This window comes from Lynx rufus, unplaced genomic scaffold, assembly GCF_022079265.1.
Source record: "Lynx rufus isolate CCGP_SWC_20201006 ecotype Redwood Valley unplaced genomic scaffold, mLynRuf1.p SCAF_23, whole genome shotgun sequence".
Taxonomy (NCBI): Eukaryota; Metazoa; Chordata; class Mammalia; order Carnivora; family Felidae; genus Lynx; species Lynx rufus.
This window is the reverse complement of record NW_025814838.1, coordinates 16,268,524-16,288,825: the sequence shown is the minus strand read 5'-3', so window position 1 is coordinate 16,288,825 and position 20,302 is coordinate 16,268,524. Positions and strand designations below refer to the sequence as shown.

The 20,302-nt window shown below is 54.5% G+C and overlaps 1 protein-coding gene and 1 non-coding gene across 2 annotated transcripts in view; one reads left to right on the top strand and one right to left on the bottom strand.

Annotated features, from left to right (window-relative positions):
- EMP2 (epithelial membrane protein 2) overlaps positions 1-7,828 on the bottom strand; it is a 29,869-nt gene extending 22,041 nt beyond the window's left edge. The window contains exon 1 of the mRNA XM_047087095.1: positions 7,748-7,828. The gene's annotated coding sequence lies outside the window, so the exon portion shown is untranslated. The remainder of the gene's footprint in view (positions 1-7,747) is intronic.
- Positions 7,829-14,161: 6,333 nt separating this feature from the next.
- TRNAE-CUC (transfer RNA glutamic acid (anticodon CUC)) lies at positions 14,162-14,234 on the top strand. Its single transcript has one exon. It is a non-coding gene; the product is annotated as a tRNA-Glu (tRNA).
- The last annotated feature ends 6,068 nt before the right edge of the window (positions 14,235-20,302 follow it).

Here is a 20,302-nt window from a genome sequence, read left to right as displayed (position 1 = left end):
TGAGTCGATTCGTTTTTAAGCGTGTATCACTCCATCAAAGGAAAAGCCGTGTCCCGGGCCAAGCGATGGACATTTTAGTAACGCAAATTTTAAATAAATATGAGCACATCACAGTTTCTAACGTTTGCCCGTATGCTACAGAAACTGCCTCCTAACGCCCGTGGGTGTGCAGACCGCACTCTGGGCGTGGCGGCAATGAAGCCTCTTTCGGGCTCTGCCCTAGAAGAATGTGACCCCGTGTCACTCTGACACAAATGGACGCTGACCGTGCCATCCGGGGCCTGATGCGGCTCCAGGCGGAGCCCGCCACGGGAGGGACAGGGAACGGCTAGCTGTCCCGGCCCCAGTTATCTCTCCCACCCCACCCCCAAGTCTCTCCCCTCCCTTCTCACCCCCTGCAGCCTCCGGCTGGCTCCTCACCCACCCCTGGGATCCTCCTCTGGGGCGGGCTGGGAAGCATGGAGCCCCAAGACTCCAGGGTGACTCCCTCTCTCAGCACTTCACAGGACAGAGGGTCCCCGAGCACCTGCTACCGCACGCTGAGCTGGGTGCTGGATGCCGGAGGCACCCCCGTGACCGCACCAGACGGGTCCCCGCATCCACCAGCCCTGGCCTTCGGCAAAGACCAGCAAAAAGAACGGATAGCTTTAGACTCCAGGTTCCCGGCCAAAGCGGGATTCCCAGAATGCCGTTCCACACACACCTGAAACAGAATCAAGACGGCCTGGGGGAGGGGCGGGTCCGTCCTCCGTGAGACAGGCTGGGGGGGGCAGCAAGCTCACGGCCGGGGGGGCCCCCAGGCCTGCCCAGATGGCCGGCTTCGGAGGAAGGATGCCAGCCTCCGGGACACCCACCAAAACATGTGCTAACAAAGGAACTTTCCCGGCTCGACGGGCCGGGATTATTCCAAGAGGAGGACGCCGATGTCTGTTTTCACAAAGACAGACATGGCGGGATACATCAAATGCAGCAGGGTCTGTGGGGTCCACAAGACCCGGATTCAAATCCAAAACACAGCCACTGGGTGGTTTTAAGCAAAAATGTTAAGACTCCACTTTTCCATCTACTAACGGGGATTATAACAGTCCCTACCCTCACGGGGCGGTTGTTTGGTGTTTTTAATATTTATTACTGTTTACTTTACTGTTTATTTATTTATTTACTGTTTACTCATTTTTTAGAGAGGGAGAGAGAGAGCGCGCGTGTATAAGCAGGGGAGGGGCAGAAGAGAAAGGGGGATAGAGGATCCGAAGCGGGTTCTGTGCTGACAGCAGGGAGCCCAACGCGGGACTCAAAGTCACGGACCGCGAGATCATGACCCGAGCCGGAGTCAGATGCTCAAATGACCGAGCCACCCAGGTGCCCCTAAGATTCTGTTTTTAAGCAATCTCTACACCCAACGTGGGACGCGAACCCACAGCCCTGAGATCAAGAGTTGCAGGCTCCACCGAGGGAGCCAGCCAGGCATCCTGGGTTGGTGTTCATTTTAATTTTTTTTTTTTAACGTTTATTTATTTTTGGGACAGAGAGAGACAGAGCATGAACGGGGGAAGGGCAGAGAGAGAGGGAGACACAGAATCGGAAGCAGGCTCCAGGCTCTGAGCCATCAGCCCAGAGCCCGATGCGGGGCTCGAACTCACGGACCGCGAGATCGTGACCTGGCTGAAGTCGGATGCTCAACCGACTGAGCCACCCAGGCGCCCCTGAGCCACCCAGACGCCCCGGTGTTCATTTTAAATCAGATAAAGGATACAAAGCCCGTGGCCCAGGAAACTGCTCTGCACCTTACAAATGCTAGAACAACAGCAATGGTAATTATTATTATTGCCACGGACAATGGCGCCAGAATGCAAGCCATTTTCTACTCCCCTCAGATAACCAACCTAAAACACGGCTCCAGCCGCGGCTTCTTACGTGTCTCTGAATTCTCTTCAAAGCTCCCATTCCCCAAGGCCTCCTGGATACCCTTCGGGGGTTCTCATAATGGCCCTACTGGGGCCACTATATTCACTGTCGCCCCATTCTGTTAACAGCACCCAGACAGGAAACCCCTTACACCCACGAGGCGTCCATGTGGGATGTTCCGAAGGGAACGCTCCCCAGGGGCTGGATGGCCCCCCATTACCCTGGCCCCGGGGTTACCAGAACTTACGGAACTTCAGGTACAGAGGAAGCGCGTGAATACATGCTCTCTGGTACAGACGAGGCTGGGGTTCCTGTGTCCATTCCTTCCATTGCTGTTCCTTTCCCTCCCCTCTCTCCAGAGGCAGCCACCAGACCTATTTTGAGGTGTCCTTCCAGACACTCTTCCTTATGTCCACACGATACATACGAGGCCACAGGAAACGCCGCTAGTCCTTGTTGGTTTTCATACAAAAAGAGTATTTCCCCACCGATCGCTTTGCTATAACAATGCCTTACGGATCTTTCTCCACAGGGACACACAGATGAATCTCGTTCCTTTTAACCTCTGTAAACTGTCCTGTCAACGACCGATGGATATTTAGGTTGCTTCTAGGTTACTTCCTTCCCCCCCCCCTCTCCTCTCTCTCTCTCTCTCTCTCTCTCTGCCTTTTCCACTGCAACAAGGCTGTGTGAACATCATCAGGCCCGCCTCCCTAGCCAGGTTCTTGGGGATCTGGAGGAAAGCCCCTCCACCCGGCCCCTCTCTCCCCGTCCCGCTCCGTGCCCCCTGCTGCCCTCCCTGAACGGCAGGCGACCTGCACACTGCTCCTCGAGTGGGATCCCGCCAGCATTGTCCGCCGTCCTTCTCTGCTCCCGCCCGCACACCCAGGACCATCGCTGCTTGGGGAAATCCTAGGAACTCTGCTGAGCCCATCTCCGGTCCCACGAGGCTTAAGGAAACCCTTTGCCCACCACAACCACTGGCTTCCGCGAAACCACATCTCTCTCTCCGTCCCGGTCCCGGCACAAGCATCCTTGGACCAGGCTGCAGCCTCCTTGGAAGACAGCGAAATCCCTCTCTGACTGTAGCAGCTCTCTGCACAGAGTTGCTAAATCGTACCCAGCAAGATGAAAGGGGGCCAGCCAGCCGCTCCCTCGCCCTTCCCTCGGTTCAAGCAAGCCACTCCTATCTACACCGACACACAACTCCTCCCATCCTCAGAGCAACGTCCGAGGTCATCCGGGCAGCACAAGGACCCTCATTAAAGGGAGAGACTCCCTGGGAAGCTGAGTGGCTGCGAGGTCTGAGGCCAAACACACGGATCCTTCTGCGGAAGCGAAGCTGGGGCGGAGAGCTCACAGATACTCCAGGATCGGTGGCGTCGTCCGAAGTGTGAACTGCGTATCCATCCCGGTCGCGGTGATGCCAATTCCCAAACGGCAGTCGCTCCAGGGCTAAGCTTTTTGCTCTGGATCAACCGGGCTGACCCACGACACCCTTCGATTATTTTTTAAAAAACGTGTTAAAGTTGAAAGCGTCAACTGTAGTTTCACTCTAGCAAACGGTATATCTGTGAACCGGTCTGGGTGCCGTTGATGTGAAACCCCAACTGACAAAAAGACATGATTACTCTTTCTTGGTTCACGTTCAGCTTGCAGAACTTCAAAAAATATCTCGCGTGCCACGACACACTGTGAGAAGCCTTCATGAGAACTAGACGAACGAGACGACTTTGAGTCGTATTTATGGACGGCGTGTGCCACATAAATCTGTGATCAGAAGTGTCAGAACCAGAAAGGTTCCAAGTGACTTCTCTACGGGGAAGCGATCTGCAGTGAGGGAGTGAGGGACTTAACTTCTCCGTCCCCACATCCCACACGGTGATAGGGAGTTTACACCCTTTACACCCGTATTCCTCAAGATAATCTCCATGCCAAATGTCGCCCCCGGCGACCCCTCCTCCAGCTCACCACCTAGGAATGCTAGGAAGCTTCTAGAAGCTGAGGTCATCCAACCTGTCCACAGAGGGCAGGAATTGGGGCAATCTCTACGCCCTCACTTCCCTTTTAGATCAAAAGCAGCTCCACTTCCCAAGGACAGTGGGGGCCGTAGGAATTCAGTTATTCACGTTAACAACTTACTCATTAGGCACAACAGATACCTCTTGAACAAAACCAACAGCGTCTTAACACGGGAAGGAGGGAGGGACTCATATAGCTGGTTCTCCTCCAGCCCCCCCTCCTCCCTACATCCTGCCCCAGGATGGGCGAACATCCCCCAGAGCCCAACGGCTGGGCCCGAGAGTGACCCAAGGCCCAGCGGGAAGTGATGTACTGCCTGGGCACAGTGTCTTGTCTACCTTTCTCCCATCAGTACATGAGCACGGAAAACTCAGCATCCCAGGTGGATGGCACATGCCGTAAGGGACCCAGATCCTGGGGACCTGGCCTGGAACCCCCATGACGGCTCCGATGCCACTGAGCTCCTGGGCAGTGCACCCTTAGACCCAGATCTGCTCCTGATTCTGCTGACAACCTGCCGGGTGACCTGGGGCAAGTCAGGGTGTCCCTAGTTGTCAAACTGGGATTCTCTAAGGTTCTCACGCCCTTGAAATTTCCCTATCTTAGCCCCTGGCTGCCCTGAATGCAGACAGCTCTCGCCCCTCCCAGGCCCTTGCCCAAGGCTCAGCTGCCTGGAAGAACCCAAGTGACTGGAACAGAGCTACGCTAGCTCTGCGTCACAGGCACCACCACCAGCCCCCACCCTGGGTATCCGGTTACTAGCCCAGCACTCTCGCTGGGTAGCAGTTCTGCCTCTGATATTTTTAGACTCCCCCCCCCTCCTTGGCCTGTCCCTAACGAGAGCCAGATGCATCTGGGGAGGATTCCACTCTGCACTCTGGGTAACTCCTGCAGGGCCTTGGGTAACTCCATCACGCCTGGGGCGAGAAAGGGGAGCCTCTGCTTCCCCCTACCCCCACCCCAACCCCTATTCTTCCCCAGGCAAGCTGAAGCCAAGTCCAAGAGTCAGGCCTCCGGTCCATCTAAGGTGCCAGGTGCCTCCTTTCCCCACTCCAGCTGCCACTACCAAGTGCCTGCTCTCCTAAGCCGACGTCCAGGGCTGATTCTGTCTCCTAGAAGCCCGGCACCAACCTTCACCTGCCTCTTCTCCAAGGACTCTGCTTCAGTGCCTGGGACCCCACCCTACCTTTGGGGCATGGCAGCCGCCACCCCTGCTCTGTGTCAGAGCCCCACTTGTCCACAGAGCTGGGCAGTGGCCACATGTTACAAAACACAGACACACACACACACACACACACATCTGCCCCCCCAGGGAGGGTGGTTGGATTCTTCCTCCCAAACGACTCATCAACCAGCCAGCAATCCAATGGCCGTCCCATCTGGCCTTGCAAAAGCACTTCTATATTTTTGTCTCGACAGACTTCCCCTCCTGGTCACGTCTGACCGAGTCTACTGCGACAGAGAGCTGGCCTCTGCTGTGCCCCCATCAACCAGGAAGGCCGCAGAGGGGCAGGACAGTCCCCAGGGGATGAAAACTTGGCCAGTTGAGTCAACCTATGAATCACTTGTGGCTGTAAAATGGAGAGTCTGAACGCACACGCACGTGGTTTCGGCTCCTGCCTGGAATGTACGTGCGAGGCTGAGAAAGGAAATCTAGGTGAAACGTTTGCTTCCATCGCAGGAAGACAGCGCCTTGTGAAGCCAGGGAGGGGTGACTGAATGGACGTGCCCTGTATTTACAGTTAGATGCCACGGAGCCCCGTTTGCCAGACAGGGTGTCACTTTGCTGGGTGGGCGGTGTAGCCGCAGCCCCCGAGCCTCCCCACCAGGCTGGCCACCTCCGTGGCTTCCACCCCAGACACCAGTCCCCAGATTTCAGGTGAGTCTCAGTTTCCCCACTTTAGGGACACAGCAGGCTCCAGGCTACGTGGCCCGCTCTCCAACTCCCACTCCCCAATTCCTGGCGGGGGCGGGTCCCAAATCCCTCAGTGGGAAAACAGGTTAGGCGTCTTCCTGCCACCCCCATGCCCCTCCCTCGGCTCTGGGCCTGGCATCTGCCAAGGCCCCCCTGGGCATCTGGGCCCTGTTTTTCCCAGAAGGGTCTCCCCACCCCCCCACCTCCCCGCCCCATTCCAGGAAACCCACCGGGGCATTTCCAGGTGGATAAGGGGAGGGCTTGGGGAGAGGGAGGTTCAAAGTCTGGCTCTGGGCACTCACTAGCTCAGTGCTCTTGAGAAACTGACTTAACGTCTCCCACCTGGCTCTCCCCACCTGCCACCTGGGAGCAGGGATGGACGCAGCTGTGTGAAGCTTCCAGAAGGGGAGAGCGTGGGCGCACTGAATGCTGCACAGGCGTTCCGCAAACACTCCATTAGCTTCAGTTCCCATCCCGGTCCCTCCCGGAGTCCTAGGGGGACCCGGGCTCCTGTCTCTTCCTCAGCCTCACTTCTACTTCCTTGTACCGAGGCCAAATTCTGAGAGAGGTGGCTTGCAATGGTCAGCAGCCTCTGAGACTCCACTAATTCAGACAGAAGTACAGAGGTGGCTGGAGACTTTTTTTTTTTTTAATGGTGGTAAAAATACATACAATCGACCATTTAAGCACTTGTAACTGTAGAATTCAGTGACATTAAATACACCCCAAATGTCATGCAATCATCACCACTGTCTATACCCCAAATGTTTTCACCCTCCCCAACATAAAACTTACCCATTAAGCGATAACCCCCCACCTCGCCCCAGTCCCTGGCAACCTGTACTTTCTGTTTCTGCCCTATGAATCTGCCCCTTCTAGGTGCCTTTCGGCAGTGGGATCATACAAGATTGGGGCTGTCAGGCTTGCCTCTCCATTACAGACACCGCTAAACTACAAGATCACCCCTGAGCCAATCCCACTCCACACACACACACACACACACACACACACGCGTCGTCTTTGGAGTCTGGAAGGAGGCAGGGTGACTTTCCCCAAACCTGATACCGGGCTGTCCGCCTTGTTCCAAAAATAAGGGGTGGCTTCTGCGGCCTGGAAGGAGGGCTTTGTTCTGCGGGGTATCCCTCATGTCCAGATACCCTCAACCGGCTTCCATTTATTATGTCCCCATGTGAGCCCCAAATCAGGGCCTCCTTGCGGTGTGTTTAGGACCCTGGATTTGGAGAGTGTATAGTCCCTCTATACTCGAGCTCCAGCCTCCCCTTTCTCTGGAACCCATGGGTGGGGCCCCCAAAGACCCCCACCCCAACCAGAATGAGAAGGGAGAAGCGGCTTCCCAGCGGTGCCTCCAGGCTCCTCCAAGGAAGTTGCTCCTCGTCGCTGGGGGGCGCAACGGAGCCGCCGCCGAGGGGGTACCCACTGACCCGGCCTGGGCGCAGCCCGGCCCGCCGCTCGGTAAGATGGGGGACGGCGCGCCGAGGCGCCCGGGACCTTCCCGCGACAAACTGCTGAGCCGGACTCCGAGATCCCCGGGAGTGCAGTCGGCGGGGGCGAGGGGAGCCGCCCTGACTCCTCCCCGAACTTTTCCCGCCCGCCTCGGCGCAAAAGGCGCAGGAAGCGGTCCGGGGGTGGGGAGGTGGAATTCGGGGTGCGGGGCGAACTCGGCGCACGGGGAAGGTCAACGCCCTGGTCCCCTGGCGGAGGACCGGGGGGGGGGTTCGGTACGGATGGGCCTCGGCCCCTCCCTGCCCCCCCACCAACGGCGGGACTCCCTCGGTCCCGTGCGCGCAGGGGCGCGCGGCCGGCTCCCGGGGCGCACGCTGCCCGGAGGCCCCCCGACGTGGCCCTGCGCCCCGCGCGCGCTTCCCGGGCGCGAGCCCCACTCACCGGGCGCAGGCGGCTGGACCGACGGACGGGCTGGGGCGCGAGGCGAGGCCGCCGGGCTGTTTTGAAGCTCTGGGCTGGGACTGCGCGCCCTCCCTCCTCCCTCGCGGTGGCGCGGAGCCTCCTCCCCGCGTCCCCTCCTTCCCGGATCCCGCCTCCCGGGGCGTGATGTCAGGGGCCCGGAGAGCGGAGTGGGAGGGCCGGCGGCAGGCGGGTGGGGGGACGCCGGAGGGAAAGGCTGCGGCCCGGGGAGCGCCCCCGGCCCCCGGCCGCCCCCGGGCGCAACTCGGGCCAAGTTTGGGGCGGAGTCTGCCGCGCAGTTCGGGGAAAGAGGGAGAATCGCGCCGCTACGGGCAGCCAGGAGTCCCTCCGCCGCGCTCGCCCGGACGGGTTTCCACTCCCTCGCCTCTCCGGTCCCTCTGCCCCCCTTTTCTCCTCCAACCTTCCCGTAAGGGTTCAGAAAGAGGGATCTGGAATCCGACTTCCTGCTGGAGAACCCCTTCTCAGGCCCACTTCTCACCTTTGTGATCCTGTCCTTCCTACACCTTTCCTGCCTCGGTTTCCTCTTCTGGAAAGGGGAGTCACAATGGGACCTGTAGGGTTGTTGGAAGACCTGAAAGTGGTGATACACGCGGGCCCTGCGCCTGGCACATAGTTAGTGCTCAGTGAATATTAACGGTTGTTATTTTTATTCTCCGACCTTGGTGGGAGGGGGCAGGGCAACCGGGAACCAAGTCTTAGGATTCCCATCGAGCCCCCCCCCACTTGCTGCTTCCCCCCACTGCACACACACCCTTGCACAAATCACCACCCACATCCTTTGAACCCACAGCCCTGGAATTTATGATCCCTAGAAGTGACAGCAGAAGACAAGGAACAGCCAGCCTCTCTTTCCAGCCTCAGTTTTCCCATCTGGAAACTGAGAGGACTAATGTGTTCTGGAGGTTCTTGGGGAGTTGGAGGAGGCCAGAGGTACCCAAGCCCCATGTGTGGAGTGGGGGGAGCATTTAGTATATTGAAAAATCGAAGAAGTTCCAAAACAGGGCCACAACATAACAGTATATTTTAAGCTTTTAATTTAACAGGTTCATATTATTTGCATGCACCCCAAAATACAAGGCAGTAGACCGCGTTACGGAAAAGAGAATTAGAAACACGTTTAGGAAATACCAATCTACTCACTGGCTGATGGGGCCAGAATGCCATGTTTAAACTGACTGATGCCAGTTTTTTTTTCAATCCTGCTGGGGAGCTCTGCAAGGGGAGAGCCTCCCTGAATGGAAATTAGAGATCCTTAGGGGATCTGAGAGCCCCTCTGAAGGGCCACGCCCCACCCTCAAGGTCCTGAGGTTCCCCAGTTGCTCCGGTGCCTGACCTGTCATCTCTCTTTGAATTTTGGAATTTAATGCTGCTCAAGACCGCTATCCGCTAAGCAGAAGGTTTTCTGTAGGGCTAGAGAGGAGGCAGAAAGGTGTTCATTTGAACTGAGGCCCTGCCTTAAAGGGAAGGAGAGTGGGGTCTGGCTGCAGCTAAGGAGGGCCAGGTGGGGCCCAGCCACCAGCAGGGACATTGGCATTTGCTGTCCCATGGCCACTTGGAGGACACAGGAAACCCAGGAGGCTCTCCCAGAATGGACAGTCCAGGTGGGTTTCTGCTTCAACATTCCCTTCAATGTAACCCCACGGCCCTGCAAAAGAAGTTGCCCTCGTTTTCTCCATAAAGAGACTGAGGGTCAGATTAGCTACCTAAGTAACTTGCTCAAAGGCCTCAAGTGACACATGGAACGTGGATTTGAAATCAGACCGACTGCAGCAAAACCACTCTCCTGTTCCTACCACGTCACTATTTACCAAATGCTAACCATGGCCAAGCTGTCACTGCATGCCCCCTGAACTAGTATTCACTTATTTTTTTCCTTTAAATCAACTCTGTTTATTTAACGATATTTATTCTAAAAGGAAGCCCTATAGCATCACAGTAAACAGGAAACAGTGCCATTCAGCAAACATAGATTAGAACCTTATAAACACTACCCAACCCCCCACCCCCACCCCAGTGTCAGTATATTCTAGCCAGATCCTGTTGCCTGAAAGAACCCCGAACCTGAAGTTGGGGATCTATCAGCCACCCTGGGAGGTATTAGGGACACGTTAGCACAGAAGGACACTCTCCTTCTTGTCATCAGAACCACTGCAAGATCACCAGGAAAGAGAAACTCCTTCTCACTGTGTGATTCAAACGCACTCTCACTCTAGACAGTGCCTCCTCCCGAATCACCTAAATCACCTCCGGTGTGCCTGCTGGTGGGGCGTGCCTCACCCCGGGAAGCACCTGGCCAGACACCAAAGAGCCTTTCCAGGACCCAGAGAAAGGAGGGGATCCACTGTTCCTCTCTGTTGTTCCCAAACCCCGCTCCAGAGCCCCACCTACCCGCCCATTCACCTGCTGCCTATGCCTCCTAGTTTGGTTTCCTTAAATACAGTCCTATCTCTCCGCTAAAACTGGAGGCAGAAACCTACCTTTACCCACCCGTATTCACACTCCTGGTGTTTCCATAATAAGCTGGAAACCTCAACATGGTGTGGGGGGAAAATAAGAATGTGTTTGATTGAGTTCTGGGTCCCCAATCTTCACCTGCTATAGAGCAGTGTGCATCCACACTCCAGCCTTGTGGCCAGAAGAGTGTACATCCCTCCCCCCGCCCCCGCCCCTCCGTTGACCTTGAGGCAGCCCACTGGCAGGCTTTGGTCAATGAGATATTAGCAGGCAGGGCACACGCAAAGGCTGGGAATGCGCTTGGCCAGTAAGGCTTACCCTCGTGTGCTTTTGCCATTTCCGTAAGCAGAAGACACCTCCAGTAGCCCACGGTTTCCAGAAAAATTAAAGACGTGGGGGGGCGCCTGGGTGGCGCAGTCGGTTGAGCGTCCGACTTCAGCCAGGTCACGATCTCACGGTCCGTGAGTTCGAGCCCCGCGTCAGGCTCTGGGCTGATGGCTCAGAGCCTGGAGCCTGTTTCCGATTCTGTGTCTCCCTCTCTCTCTGCCCCTTCCCCGTTCATGCTCTGTCTCTCTCTGTCCCAAAAATAAATAAATGTTGAAAAAAAAAAATTTAAAAAAAAAATTAAAGACGTGGGGAGCAGAGCTACCCTAAGTGACCTACAGAACTCCCATCTGGGACACAGAGCTGTTCCAGCCAAGCTGCAGACGCGTGAATGAGAAATGCATGTCTGCTGTCGCACCTATGAGGCATCCTGGCTGATTGCTTCACGGCAGGAACAGGTTGACAAAAGGCCAGGGTGGGGGTCAGGGGTGAGGAGCACAGGGTACTGAGAACTCTGGCCCCTCTTGTGTGGCCTTGCTGGCTTGAACGTTTTAAGGTTCTGCCCGTTGCTCATAACCTGCTTCTGTTGACTCTTTTCTGTTCTTAGAAGGAATGACAAGCGGTGTCCATGCCCCGGGACGAATGTGATCCCCAACCTTCAGGCAGTAGCAGAACTTGGAGTTGTAGCAGGATAGGTAACGGAGACTAGGCAGGCTTTGGTCAAGAAGGGCGGAGACCCTAAAAGAAAATATCTAAATCCATAAAGTCCGGATGGGAACGGACGAGATGGGAAGGTGATTCGGCCAGTGAACCCCCCTTTTGGTTGGTGGGTCAGTTGAATCTTGACAGGTGTCGCAGAGGCTTTTCTCACTTCCAATCAACAGCCATGTCCTTTGCAAGCAAACTGGTGGACAGGCTGCTAGGGTGCCACCCCTTCTCCATGTGACCCTACCTCCTGGGGCTTCACTCTTGTGTGATCCCCTCCCCTTGAGAGTGGGCTGGACGCATGACTGGGTTTCCATGAACAGAATAAGGCAAGAATGATGGATGTCACTTCTGTGATTAGGTTACAAGCACTGTGACTTTTGTCCGGCCAGCAGACTGTCTATGGCCTCTAGGTTAGCATGCTTTTTTTTTTTTTTTTTTTTCCATAAAGTAACTGCCATGTTAGAGAGATCCACAGGAAAAAACCAAAACAAAACAAAAAACAAAACAGAACAACAACAACAACAACAAGGGAAACTCTGGCCAACAGCCAGCCAGGAACTGAGGCCTTCCGTTCACCAGCCCTTGAGGACCAGAGTAATGCCAAAAACCATGTGTGTTTAGAAGCAGATCCTTCCCCGGGTGAACCTCCAGATGAGACCCCGGATCTGGCCACCATCTTGACTTGTGGGAAGTCCTGGGGCAAAGGACTCAGTTAAGCCTTGTCCAGATCCCTGACCCGTGGAAACTCTAAGTGAATGTAGGTGTGCTAATTGTGGGGGTACTTGGTTATGCAGGGATAGATAACGAACACACTAAGAATCAGCATCCGCTGACTCGGATTTGGAGGGGTGGGTTCTAGCTGCAGTCTTTGTATCAGTCAGGATAGGCTGGGTGACGCCATGGTAACAAATGATCCCACAATCTCTGTGGCCGGCAACACAGGTAATTGCTGTATCTTGCTCGCATTATACGTCCGTTACGGGTTGACTGTGACCACGTGTTCGTATCATCTTTGCTTCACGATGCAGGCTGATGGAGCAGCCTCGATGTGGACCTGTGGACCGTCGCTGGTCTCAGGGAGGTGGGGAGATAAGGGAATGAAGTTCACACCGGCTATTAAAAGCTTCTGCGCGCTCACATTTCGTGGGCAAAGCAAGTCACGAAGCCAAGCGGCAAAAAATCTCCCGCTGGCCATGTTATCCTGGCAAATCGCTTCATCTCTCAGGGTCCAACTCTATCTTTGACCTCGGCTTACAGCTCTAGATGCCTCTGCAGGGAGGAATACAGCCAGCACATGCAAAGACCTCACAAGCGACATTTTCTCTCAGCTGCTTTTCCAGATGTGCAGCAGGATTGTTGGACGAGAGCTGCCCAGGAAAAATTCCAAGTATGAAAGCTATAGGAAACTAATGTTGGGTCAACCCCCCCGCCCCGCTAACCAAATGCCCTGCCATCAGCACTTTAGGCAAGGCTCAGCCGGCTGCCCATCTGCCATAAGAGAGACAGCTCCGAAAGCCCTTACTGCCTGCCGGATGAACGGCCAAAAGACCTGAATTCCTGGAGTGGGATCTGAGGAATACATTCTCTGGAGAGACCATTTCCTCCTGTCGCCCACCTCCACAGACTGGGTGCGGGCGGGATGGAGGCAATGGTTTCCAGCAGAGAAGAACCCTCCCCCCCCCCCCCCACGGCCTCGCAACCTCCAGTTACAGCTTGGAGCTCTGGATCTCATCATTTTTCCCTGTCGTGAAGCATCCTGCAAATATAAGAAGGATCCACGATACAAATCTCGTCCGTTGGACCTACGACACAGAGGTTCAACTGTCACCGAAGTCCACGGCCGCAGAATCTCCAGGCCCCTGTAGATACGGCCCCTAACCACGTTGTAAGGGGCTGTCAGGTCTCGAAGACATCACAGACCTAAGGGGTTGTGTCTGGGTTTTTCCCATCATAGACATGTTTGGCACTGAGCCCCGAAACATCTGGCTGCTTGACTAAAGCTCCCGGGTTTCATCAGGAGGTTCGGCCCCATGGGGACGGAGCTCGTGAGCCCTCTCACATTTGAATTACCCTGAGATACAGTCAGAAAGAGTGACAGGAAGCAGGGCAGTATGCTCTTCGCCACCAGGATCATTACCACCCAAGCATCTGGAGCCCAGGCAGGCCCAGGGGACGTCCCTAGCAAGTCCCAGAAGAAAGTCCTCTGGCGTCTCCCAGCGTGGCAAGGCGGGCAGAGGTCCCCTGTCCTGGCCCGTCCTGAAAAGACGGAGTACGGTTTAACCCCGAAAAGGCAGAGGGGAAGAAAAAAGTCCCCGTTGTTAACAGCGTCCAGGGTGTGCTCTCATTTTCCTGGGATCTTAAGCAGAGTCGAAAATGTTATTTCTTTGTGCTCTTCTAAATATTTTTAATTTTTCAAAAAAAAAAAAAAAAACCTCCTTGCCTTCCTTCCTTTCTGCCAAACAATGGCTCACAGAAATAATATATTTCCAATCATTCACTTAAAGTATACTTGATGTGGGGGGGGGGGCACCTGGGTGGCTCAGTCGGTTAAACGCCTGGCTTCGGCTCACAGTTCGTGGGTTCGAGCCCCGCGTCGGCCTCTGTGCTGACCGCTCGGAGCCTGGAGCCTGCTTTGGATTCTGTGTCTCCCTCTGTCTCTCTGCCCCTGCCCTACTCACACTCTGTCTCTCTCTCTCAAAACTAAATAAACGATAAGGCTGATGTCCCCGACCTCACAGTACTTTGCAAGTCGCACACTAAGTGTCCTTCAGAAAAACGAATAAAAAAAAAGTGTACCTGGTGTGAATGTCCCACGTGCCACACACTGCTTGAGGCACTGGGAGTCCAGCAGTGAACAAGCAGGTCGAAAAACCGCTTGCTCTCAGGGGCGCCCGGCTGGCTCAGTTGGTGGAGTGCGTGACTCTCGATCTCGGGGTTGTGGGTTCAAATCCCCCATTGGGTATGGAGATTACTTTAAAAAAATAAAACCTTTAAAAACAAAACCGTTTATCTCATGGAACTTACTAATCAACACTGTTCCTTCATTATCCTGCTTGACACTGACATGGGTTTTGTTTTGTTCCTTCCTAAGATTCCTCTGTATCTTGGCGTGGGGGGGGGGGAGGCAGGGGGGAGTTGTCTCTTACACTGTAAGCGCATGGAAACATTCCTCTAAGCTGAGTGACCCCTGGCTCCGCCAGGGAACCCCAGTCTGAGGACTCAGGCCAGACTCCCAAATGCTTATGAACTTTGGGTGTGGGGAAGGGAAGATGTCTTCTGTTTCTGGGGGAAGACACACACACACACACACACACACACACACACACACACACACCCCGCTCATGGTGCCCCAGTTCCAAATTCAACCAATGACAACTTGGAAGGAGGAGGCCTAGAAATTCTTGTCCATTCCTATGCTTCTGGGCAGGATCTGGGCCATTGACACTCTTGATCCTGAAGTCCCTACACCTGAACAGTCTGGGAATTCTCTCCTTCTGTGGGACTAAAATCCTCTGGACACAGCCCGTCTCTGTTTCCCCTTGTTCGTTCCTCCCTCTGCAGGACATCCCCCGAGCTCTGGTGGCCCCGCATAGGCAGCCTCGCCCGCCACACTCCGACCTCTGCCTCCAGCAGCCAGCACAGAGTAGGAGCTCAGTGAGGGGCTTTTCGCCCCGTAATGCTGTTTACGATCTGTAATGATATTTTTTAATTCTTGTCTGTGCACTTTCTCCCTCTTCATCTTCATTGTCCAATAGAACGTAAGCTCGTTGAGAGCAGAGGCCACGTCTATCTTGCTCAGGTCCTTTTCGCCAGCATCTGACACAAGGTGGGTGATGGGTCAGGGTGCCTGCTAGTCTTTTCAGCGCCTTTATGAAAATTTGAAAAAGCTTCCTCTTCCAAACCAATGATTTAGAAAAAGGCTTCCTGCGGCACTTGGGTGGCTCAGTAGGTTGGGCGGCCGACTTTGGCTCAGGTCATGCGTGATCTCATGGCTCGTGAGTCCGAGCCCCGGGTCAGCTCTGTGCGGACAGCTCAAAGCCCGGAGCCTGCTTCAGATTCTGTGTCTCCCTCCCTCTCTCCCCCCCTCCCCTGCTCACGCTCTGTCTCTCTCTCTCTGTCTGTCTCTCTCTCTCAAAAATAAACAAACATTAAAGAAAAAATTTTTTTAAATAAAAAGGCTTCATTTCAGCGCAGACAGCATGGCACAAAGATGTCACCTTTGTGCAAAGGAAAAATGAAATGCCCTGTTCTCCAAGCAGACACAACCCCACGCCAGGCATGTGGCTTGCAGGACTGTCTGTAGGCTGGATTTTACCCTCTGCCTCTCAGCTACGAACTCTTGTGTCATGCACAAACGATGCGACAAGAAAGGAGCACTGGAATCAATAAATATTTGATGACTCAATTAATAAAATTCAAATTCTTGGGGATAGGCGGTAGCTTTAAAACATGCCTGCAAATTCTGACACTCAGCCCATTGAGAGCTTGGGCTCACGGACCGGCGTCCAGTTGACCTGCTGAAGATGCCGGAAGCGATGCCGGATCACTTTCAAGGATGGGTCACAAGTAGCCACGAAGGATCTGCCGGGTTCTCTGGAGCCAGGTGCTGGGAGCACAGTGACGAGCAGAAATAAGTAAGGCTCCGGTCCTTACGGAGCTTACAGTCGGGTGGGGTCGCTCCCACAGGGACGGCCATATAACTCATCATCCAAAGTAAGACACTTTCGAGAGCAGAGGGGGTGCTACTAATAAATGCAGTGGGACAATAAATCGCAAATCAGAACTGTCCCCGGGAAACGGGGGCGCACAATCACCCTAACAAAATGAATTAATGAACCAAGGTGTCGCTCTACTAAATGCGAATGCCCGCCTGGAAAGCGCGCTGTAAAGGAAGAGGTTAGCCGGTGCTCCGAGAGCCTGCAGGGAGGGGATCTGACCCAGGCTGAGATGTCAGGGAGGGCTTCCCTGAGGAAGGGACCTGAGACCTGAAGGACATCGAGGAGTTGGCTTGGCGAAAGAGAAGGGAGAGAGCCCCAAGTCGAGGAAGCAGCAAGTTCAAAGACACCGTGGCTGGGTAGGAGGGTGACCAACCAATAGCTCAACGAGTAAACGAGTCATTTTTCTTCAATACAGCGGCGTGAAACCAAAACACGGACACGCGGCACCATGGTCTGACGGGCTGCTGTGCAGAGAAGGTTGGGGGGGGGCAGAGTGGGCTCAGGCAGAGAAATTACAAGGTGAAAAATGATAGAAGCACGGAATGCAAGGCTGCGCTCACACTCTAGACAGGCACCGGGTTTGGGAGAATAAGCCACAGGGGACTCAGACGTCCCGTCAGAGAAACGTGTAAAGAAAACAATATTATAGAGAAGGCTGAAGACTCTGGGGCCCCGACGAAACAGCCAAGCGTGCAGGGCATGGTTTGTTCCATTGGGAGTGTTTGCCAGCACAGACGCGTCTCAAAGATGGGCTGGCCTTGGGGACCGGCTGGCTGGATTCGGGTAATAAGGAAGGGCTCGCCGGGTAGCTTCTGTGCGGGCTGCACTTTGATGGCAGTTTCACTGGCAAGAGGCGCATCAAAGGGGCAGGGCGGTTCCTGGGGCACCTAGTCACATACAAAGCCTTGTGTATTTACTCTACTCTCTAGCTTCCAAAGGGGTTTGAGGCAGCTCATGATCAAAGATATGCACGCAATAGAGCTGACACAAAAGGAAATAAAAAAACTACGGAGACTGAGGAGGAAGCAACTATAGGAGCCCAGAGACCTTGAAAGGTAAAAGCACATATGAATCATCCGGGGAGCCCGTGAACCATGCAAATTCCTGGGCCCTGCTTCCAAAGGCCGGGGGTGGAGCCTGTCTGAGTGTTTTACAAGCTCTCTTTTCCCATTCCCCAGCTGCAAAGTGACTCTGATGCCAGTGGTGTGTGGACCACATTTTGCGAAATACTGTCTTGGTCCTTTAGCCATATATGGTCACGGTCATTGAGCGTCCAACTTAACACCGGATCTCCTGACACCCTAGGCATGTGGGGAGTGGACATGTTGGCTGGTGGAGGGCCACCATACCTTCCCACAGATGTGGGCCCCTGGGAAGCACCAGAAGTTGAACTGAACTACCTTGTCCTGCGGTTGTATCGTTCTGTATTCGGAGAGGCCTTTGGGTGAGTCCACGGGTGCGGTGGAGACCAGACATTGTCACCAAGGCGATGGGGAGCGTCCACCTCTGGAACAGCCAGGCCAGGTCTGTTAAGCTGCTGGATGTTCATGATGAGATTTCATCGAGGAGGAGGACAGGCTGGTGAGGCATGGGTTCCCTTTTCCAGCCCTGGAACAGCCTATCACCCTGCTGGGAGAGATCCAGGGTGGGACTGTCTTTCTTTAGGTCCCCAACGTCTCCACAGATGGGCTCATGTGAGCTGGACACCTGTGAAAGCCCGGTGTGCCCACTCTCAGCTAAGGTTTTGGAGCTTCATTAGTTCTGGGCTCCTTGAAATGTCTCCTATTGCTTTACTAACCATTTCTTGGGTTTGAATAGCCCCTTCTTTGCTTCTGAAACACTGGAAACCTCCCCTCGGGTGTTGAGCAATGAGAAAGGAGACAGGGGGTGGTGGGGTGGACAACTGATGAGGACAGATTTTAGCTAGGACATGGCTACTTAAGGCACGATCCACGGACCAGCGGCAACAAGATCCCATGAGAAGCCTTGAACAATGCATACTCTCAGGCCCTACCCACTTAATGAATCAGAATCTACATTTTAACGAAATGTCCAGGTGAACCCCCTGCATGTTGAAGTTCAGAAGCATTGCTATCCTAGTTCTTCATCCAACAACTACTTTTTGAGGGCCTGGCACCTCGCCCAGTGCCGAGAGGTGAATGAAACACACAGGTGAATGAAAATGACACGGTCCCTGACCCAGTGGAGGGTGCAATTTGGTGAGGGAGCCATGAGATAAATAAGAAACAAACAGTCATATAATTATACGTTGTGGCAACTGCCATTAGGAAGTAAAGAAATACCAGTGATCACAGTATAAAAAAGGTTAGAAGATAAACAACAGACTTGGGAGAGAGAGTTATAGCAGACAGGGTAGTCAGACGGATCAGAGAAGAGAAGGACACTCTGAAGAGGTATCTTTTAAGCTTGGAAGGTGGCTGATCCTGGAGGAGGAGTTGGAAGATTCTAGAATGGATGCCCACGCCCTGTCCAGGATCGCTCAGTGAGTTGCAATCTGGAGCGTCAGAGCTCAGGTTGTAAGATCCCTAGAGAAGGAGAAGGCACTGATCGTGCCTCGGGACTGGGTCATCCCTTCCCTATGCAGCCCGAGGGTCCTCAACTCACCAACATGTGGCATGGCGCCCCAAAGCCTATGTTGAAGCTCTCCAGGCTTACTCTTCTCCAGGAGTATAAAAGTCTATTAGACACCGGTGCAATGGCTTGCAAAGTTATTCCAGCGTCTTCTTCATGGAGGATCCCAGATTTGGGAGCCAGGCCACTGGCAAATGAACCTTTGGTAAAGATTAAGGAAGGAGATTTCTTCCCCCCCGAAATGGCCTCTAAAAGTCCCCGCTTCCAGGGAGACTAACCAGATGGCTCTGGTGCCTGGCGGGGACCCACGGCATCTGTTGGGCTGTGCGCATGCGCCCAGCTCCTCGGGCACCCTCCCTCCCTGGCAGCGCCATCATCTGGGAGCTTGTTAGAACTGCAGCATGTCAGGCCCTCCCCGGACCGGCTGCCTCAGAACCTGCGTTGAACACGATCCCCAGAAGGTGCGCGTGCCCGTAACACTGAGGAGCCTTGCGCTGCCCTGTGAGGTCACTGAGGGGTGGGTCCACGTGCTGAGATCTCCGAGGATGGCTGCCAGCGGTCAAGTCCAAGCAGATCAGCAGAGCCAAGCGTTGGCCCGAGGAATCTCAAGACGCTCAGCAGTAACGCGGAAGTCTAGGAGAGTCGACCGCTGGGCATCATGGGCCCATGGGCTGTCATGGACCCAGGCTGGTCCCAACTGGTCAGGTGGCAGGTTTACCTCCCCCAAAGCAGGAAGCATACACCCTGGGGGTCCAGGAGATGGTCTGAGGCAATCCCTGGGCGTGGAATTCGTACCATTCAATTATGGCAAGTAACAATGCTATTCTCTTCCCCAGTCCTGTTCAGTGTCTTTGATGAGCACAAGGAGAAAGTCTCAGTTGGGTGCTACGATGCTCCAGCACCTACAGACGGAGCGTGGCCATTACATCCAGGCTCCGCCCCTCCGTGTGTGGCCTCCGTGTGAGGCCACAGCCAAGTACCACGGACTGTGTCGCTTGCACACCGGAAATTGACTGTCTCCCGGTTCTGGAAGCTGGAGGTCCGAGATCAAGGTGTCGGTAGGATTGGCTTCTTCTGAGGCCGCTCTCTTTGGCGTGTAGATGGTTATCTTCTCCCAGCGTCCTGACATCACCTTCCCTCTGTGTGTCTGTGTCCCCACCTCCTCTTATGAGAATGTCAGTGTAAGCATATTGGATTACAACCCACCCCAGCAACCTTGTTTTAGCTGAGTTACCTCTCTAAAGAGCCTGTCCCCGAATAGAGTCACGTTCTGAGGTGCTGGGGGTTAACGACTACAACATGCAAATGGCGGGGAGGGGGGGGGCAGCCACAATCCAGCCCCTATCAACTTCCCGAGTTGTGTAACTTCCACAGATCTCTCAGCCTCTCTGTGGCTTGGTTTGCCTCGATGATAAACGGGGTGATGGCACCCACCTCACAGGGCCATAGAGTTTCACAAATTAGCAGAGATGAAAAGCTTCAAACAGCACTTGGCACCAAGAAAGCCCCACAAGGGCAACAGGCATTCATTATAATGCATGGCATACAGTTGGTGCTCAATAATTATCTGCTGCATTCAAGATGGAATGATACCCTTCTAAGGAAAGAGGTCACAACTCAGAAGTTTGGTTAGAAGGGGGAGGGATGTGGGGGGGGGTGGGGCGAAACTGGCAAAGGGGATTAAGAGGTACAAACTTCCAGTTATAAAATAAGTCATGGG